This window comes from Callorhinus ursinus, unplaced genomic scaffold (genome assembly GCF_003265705.2).
Source record: "Callorhinus ursinus isolate GAN/ISIS: 27379988/994484 unplaced genomic scaffold, GSC_fseal_2.0 scaffold181, whole genome shotgun sequence".
NCBI classification, from domain to species: domain Eukaryota; kingdom Metazoa; phylum Chordata; class Mammalia; order Carnivora; family Otariidae; genus Callorhinus; species Callorhinus ursinus.
The window spans coordinates 63714-70772 of NW_027397243.1; positions in this window are offsets into that span (position 1 = coordinate 63714).

A 7059-nucleotide genomic window follows, 5' to 3' on the forward strand; every position below is an offset into this window, starting at 1 on the left:
ACAGGTCTGTGATTCAACAGTCTTACACAATTCACAGTGCTCACCATAGCACATAGCCTCCCCAAAGTCTATCACCCAGCCACCCCATCCCTCCCACCCCCCACCACTCCAGCAACCCTCAGTTTGTTTCCTGAGATTAAGAATTCCTCATATCAGTGATGTCATATGATACATGTCTTCCTCTGATTGACTTATTTCACTCAGCATAATACCCTCCAGTTCCATCCACATCATCGCAAGTGGCAAGATTTCATTCCTTTTGATGGCTGCATAATATTCCACTGTGTGTGTGTGTGTGTGTGTGTGTGTGTGTGTGTGTGTGTGTGTGTATACCACATCTGCTTTATCCATTCATCTGTCAATGGACATCTTGGTTCTTTCCATAGTTTGTCTATTGTGGACATTGCTGCTATAAACATTGGGGTGCACGTACCCTTTCAGATCCCTACACTTGTATCTTTGGGGTAAATATCCAGTAGTGCAATTGCTGGGTCGTATGGTAGCTCTATTTTCAACTTTTTGAGGGACATCCATACTGTTTTCCAGAGTGGCTGCACCAGCTCGCATTCCCACCAACAGTGTAGGAGGGTTCCCCTTTCTCTGTATCCCTGCCAACATCTGTCGTTTCCTGACTTGTTAATTTTAGCCATTCTGACTGATGTGAGGTGGTATCTCATTGAGGTTTTGATTTGGATTTCCCTGATTCCAAGTGATGTTGAGCACTTTTTCATGTGTCTATTGGCCATTTGGATGTCTTCTTTACAGAAATGTCTCTTCATGTCTTCTGCCCATTTCTTGATTGGATTATTTGTTCTTTGGGTGTTGAGTTTAATAAGTTCTTTATAGATTTTGGATGCTAGCCCTTTATCTGATATGTCATTTGCAAATATCTTCTCCCATTCTGTCGGTTGTCTTTTGGTTTTGGTTTTGTTGACTGTTTCTTTTGCTGTGCAAAAGCTTCTTATCTTGATGAAGTCCCAATAGTTCATTTTTGCCCTTGTTTCCCTTGCCTTTGGCACATAATTTTTTTATAATATTGTCTTATAATTATTTGTATCTCTTTGCTGTCAGTTGTTATTTCTCCTCTTTCATTTCTGATTTTGTTTATTTGAGTGAGGTGTCTTTTTATTTTTGATATCTTTGGCTAATAGTTTATCAGTTTTTTTGATCTTTTCAAAGAGCCACCTTCTTCTTTCATTGATCTGTTCTATCACTTTTTAGTTTCTATTTCATTTGTTTCTGTTCTAATCTTTATTATTTTCTTCCTTCTACTTCCTTGTTTTTTTTTTCTGAAGAACTCTCTTTCTTTAAGTATAAGGTTAGTTGTTTATTTGAGATTTTTCTATCATCCTGAGGTAGGACTATATTGCTATAAACTTCCCTCTTAACACTGCTTTTACTACATCCCAAAGTTTTTGGATGGTCATGTTTTCGTCTTTGTTTTCATTTGTCTCCATGTTATTTTTTATTTCCTCTTCACTTTCTTTGTTGATCCAATTATTGTTTAGTGGCATGTTATTTAACCTCAATGTATTTGTGTTCTTTCCACATTTTCTCTTGCCGGTGATTTCTAGTTTCATAGTGTTGTGATCAGAAAAGATGCATGGTATGAAGTTGATCTTGAATTTGCTGAGACTTGTTTTGTGGGCTACGATATGATCTGTTCTGAAGAATGTTCCATGTATACTTGAATCAAATGTGTATTCTGCTATTTTTATGAAAGAATTTTCTAAATATATCTGTTAGATCCATTTCACCCATTGTCTCATTTAAAGCCACTGTTTCTTTGTTGAGTTTCTCTTCGGATGATTTACCCATTGATGTAAGTGGGTGTTCATGTCCTCTACTATTAATGTATTACTATTGATTAGTTTCTTTATGCTTGTTATTAGCTGCTTTATATTTTTGGGGACTCACATTTGGGGGGCATAAATATTTAAAATTGTTATATCTTCTTGTTTGATTGTTCCCTTTATGATTATGCAGTGTCCTTATTTGTCTCTTGTTACAGACTTTGTTTTAAAGTCTATTTTGTCTGATTTTTTCTAACCTTGCTGACTTTTCACTTACATTGCAAGATAAATGCTTTTCCATTTCTTCACTTTCAATCGGAATGTATCTTAAGTCTGAAATGAATCTTATAGTACCATATACATGGGTCTGGCTTTTTTATCCATTCAGCTACTCTGTCTTTTGATTGGAATGTTTAGTCCATTTACATTCAAATAATTATTGATATGTATGTACTTATTTCCATTTAATTTCTTGTTTTATGGTTGTTTATGTTGCTCTTCTCTGTTTCTTTCTTCTTTTACTCTTTTGTCTCAGGACTGATTGGTTTTCATTAGCAATATACTTAGAATCCTTTGTCTTATCTATTTGCATATCTATTACATGTTTTTACTTTGTAGTTACCATTAAATTTATATATCATCTTATGCATATAGATGTCTGTTAATATGATGGTTACTTAAGTTTGAACACATTCTAAAAACACTACATTTTTACTCCTTTCTCATTCATGTTTTAGTTATATGAAGTCTCCCAAAGATTTCTGCCCCTCCAACACATCTCTGAGATTAATAAACAAATCTCCCTCTTGTATACCCCCAGATGTTTTTCAAACTGCTGTTTCTTTGCTGTATCGGTCAGTCTGTTTGTAGTGCTGTCTCTTTAAAGGTGTGAACTCAGTTTCCTATGGACCTCCAGCTTTCCCAGAACTAAGCCTGCTGACTTTTAAATTTCCAGGCGTTAAGCCCTACAGATTATAAAGTCACACAAATTAAGCCCCTCTGGTTTTAAAGACAAATGTTATTATAGAGATTCACCTTCCCAGGGTCAGTCCTTCATGCCTGGGGTGCCTGGGGTGGGGTCTGTTCCTCTCCTCTGTCTGCCAGTGGCATCCCTCACTCCTGCATATAGTCCCACAGGTTAATTTGGTTCCTGGCCATGTCTCTGCCCTTCTTATCCCTTTTGATGTAACCTTTTCTCTACATTAGCTCCGGAGAGTCTCTTCTGCCAGTCCTTGGATCATTTTCTGGGTTATTGATAATTATATGTGTGTTATCTAGGTGTATACGTTTAACAAGGTGAGCCTGGGATCCTTGTACACCACCATCTTCCCCAGAAGTCCTACAAGTATCTCGCTTTAGAATTAAAGAGACAAAGAGGCTGAAAGTGAAGGGAGGAAAAAAATATTCTATGCAAATGGCATAGAAAGCAGAATTTTCTATACTTATATTAGACAAAATAGATTAAAATAGACTAAATAGACAAACTACCTCTTGAGATAAAAGTCATTATATAATGATAAAAGAGTCAATTCAACATGAAGTTGTAACAATTATGAACGTACAAACACAGGAAATCAAACAGCCTAAACACATAAAGCAAATATTGACAGATGTGAAGGCAGAAATTGGCAGCAATAAAATAATAATAGTACTCTAATACTCCACTTACAATGATGGATAGAACAACCAGTCAGAAAACAAACAAAACTAAATAGCTTACCTGGAAGAGAAAACAACACAACAGATACCACAGAAATACATAGTGTGATAACAGATTACTATAAACAATTATATACTAACAAATCAGATAACATAGGGGAAAAAACAGATAATTGCTAGAAACACACAAGTGACCAAGACTGAATCATGAATCTTGAATCCATGAAGTAAGAAATATTAGACTAATAACAAGAAAGAAAGTGTAATTTGGAAACAAAAATCTTCCAGCATGGAAAAGCCCAAGACCACATGGTTTCATTGGTGAAGTCTACCAAACATTTAAAAAATAATAATTAATGACAATCTTTATCAAAATACTACAAAAAATGATATGGAAGAACCACAATCAAAATCATTCTATGAGGCCAGTATTACCCTGATACCAAGGCAAGATAAAAAATACAAGAACAAAATGTTTAGTTTGTCTGATATAAATATTGGTACTCCAGCTTTCTTTTGACGTACATTTGCATGATAAATGTTTCTCTACCCTGCCACTTTCAATCTTCACGTATCTAGGTCCAAAATGAGTGTCGGGGCGTCTGGGTGGCTCAGTCATTAAGCGTCTGCCTTCGGCTCAGGTCATGATCCCAGGGTCCTGGGATCGGTCCCCGCATCGGGCTCCCTGCTCCGTGGGAGGCCTGCTTCTCCCTCTCCCACTCCCCCTGCTTGTGTTCCCTCTCTCACTGTGTCTCTCTCTGTCAAATAAATAAATAAAAATAAAAATAAAAATAAAAATAAAATAAAATAAAATAAAATAAAATAAAATAAAATGAGTGCCAAGGGGGAATTAAGATGGAGCCATAGTAGGAAGACTCTGGCTTGTCTCATCCTTCAATCACAACTATCAAATCATTCTGATTACCCAAGAAATCAACCTAAGGACTGAGAGAACAAACTCCAAAACTAAAGGGAGAGAAGAAGCCACATCAAGGAAGATAGGAATGGTGGATCGTGGTTTGGGGGAGAAACGGATCTCAGGGGCTGCAGGAAGTGGAGCCCTGGTCATGGAGTAAGGTGAGAGAAAAGAGCAGTGGAATGCACAAGGAGAACACTTCTCCGAACCCATTGGCTGGAACAATAAGAGGGGCTAATTTTTGTGTATTTTTCAACCAATGGAGTTTGAAGACTGGAGTTTTAAAGGTTAGCAGGCTTGTCTGTGATAGAGCTCTGAGAGTGCTGCCCTACTCCTAGAGAGAAGGCAGGCAAACAACAAGAGGACAGATGGCATGATATGAGGAATGACTGGAGAACACAGGGGAGAGATGATTTCCTCTTCTTAGAGCATGTCCATGAGAGATACCATTCATGGAGATGCTCTTCTGGGGACAAAGGAGACAGCAGGCACCTTTTCCACTCCCTGCCCCTCAGCATAAATGCAGATCTACCTGTCAAGCGTAGCTCAACCTTGACACTGGCTGCCTAGCCTGCTTGCTTCTGTCCCACCCTCTGGTGTGACTGTCTTCTCAATTGAACCTCCCTCAGTCTCAGCACAGCCAGATCCTCCCTCAGAAGACCATCAAAGGCCCTTGCCCACATGACATCCCTAAAGTTTTGAGTTTTAAAAGTCAACAGTTTTGGCAAGGATAGACATAAGAGGGCAATGTGCTGCTCCTGGAAGAAGGCAGGCGAACAACCCAGAGGCAGACAACATGAAAACAACAGTCTGAAAAACAACTGCGATGCCCAGAAGAAAGATTATTTGCTCTTCTTGGAGTGCTTCCCTGAGAGCAGGAAGCACAGAGACCCCTCTCCAGAGACAAATGAGCTTGCTGACACCATTTCTTTCACCCATCTCTCAGCAAAAACACAAAACCACCTTCAGTAAACAGCACAGTGCCAACATGGCTACCAGCTGACATCAGGTCCCACACGCCTGTGCTGTGCCTGTCCAGGCATTCTCAGTCCAGTTTGGCTCAGTCCCAATGTGGCAGGTCCCTTGTAAGAAGACCAGGAGAAACCTCTGCCCATTTTGAGTTTATCTTTGTGTATGGTGTAAAGGAATGGTCCAGTTTCATTCTTCTATGTGTAGCTGTCCAATTTTCCTAGCACCATTTGTTGAAGAGACTGTCTTTTTACCATTGGATATTTTTTCCTGATTTGTCACACATTAGTTGACCATAGAGTTGAGGGTCCACTTCTGGAGTCTCTATTCTGTTCCATTGGCCTATGTGTCTGTTTTTGTGCCAATACCATGCTGTCTCGGTGATCATGGCTTTGTAATTTAGCTTGAAGTTAGGCAACATGATACCCCCAGCTTTGTTTTTCTTTTTCATCATTCATATTTTGTCATCATTCCCTTGGAGATTTGGAGTATTTTCTGGTTCCATACAAATTTTACGATTGTTTGTTCCAGCTCTTTGAAAAATGCCAGTGGTATTTTAATAGGGATGGCATTGAAAGTGTAAATTGCTCTGGGCAGGATAGACATTTTAACAATGTTTATTCTTCCAGTCCCTGAGCATGGAATATTTTTCCATCATTTTGTGTCTTCCTCAATTTCTCTCATAAGTGCTCTGTAGTTTCTAGAGTATAGATCCTTTACCTCTTTGGTTAGGTTTATTCCTAGGTATCTTATGTTTTTTGTGAGTATTATGAATGAAATCAATTCCTTAATTTCTCTTCCCACAGTTACATTGTTAGTGTATAAGAAAGCAACTGATTTCTGTGCATTGATTTTGTATCCTGGCAGATTGCTGAATTGTTGTATGAGTTCTAGTAATTTGGGGGTGGAATTTCTGGGTTTTCCACAAAAAGTATCCTGTCATCTGTGAAGAGGGAGAGTTTGATTTCTTCTTTGCCAATTTGGATGCCTTTTATTTATTTATTTTTTTTTGTCTGAGTGTTGAGGCTAGGACTTCTAGCACTATGTTGAACAATAGTGGTGAGAGTAAGCATCTTTGTTGTGTTCCTGACCTTAGGGGAAAAACTCTCAGCTTTTCTGCATTGAGAATGATATTTGCTGTGGGATCTTCAAATTCAAAATGAATGAAAGACCTCAATGTGAGACAAGAATCCATCAAAATCCTAGAGTAGAACATAAGTAGTAACTTCTTCGACATTGGCCACAGTAACTTCTTTTAAGACATGTCTCCAAAGGCAAGGGAAACAAAAGCAAAAATGAACTTTTGGGACTTCATCAAGATAAAAAGCTTCTGCATAGCAAAGGAAACAGTTAACAAAACTAAGAAGCAGCACACAGAATGGGAGAAGATATTTGCAAATGACATTACAGATAAAGGGCTGATATTCAAAATCTATAAAGAACTTCTCAGACCTAACACTCCAAAAACTTATAACCCAGTCAAAAAATGGGCAGAAGACATGAACAGACACCTCTCCAAAGAAGACATATAAATGGCTAACAGACATGTGAATAAATGCTCAACAGCACTAGCCATCATGGAAATACAAATCAAAACCACATTGAGATACCACCTTACACCAATTAGAACGGCAAAAATTAACAAAACAGGAAAAAACAAATGTTGGCAAGGATGTGGAGACACTTTGGTGAGAATGCAAGCTGGTACAACCACTCTGGAAA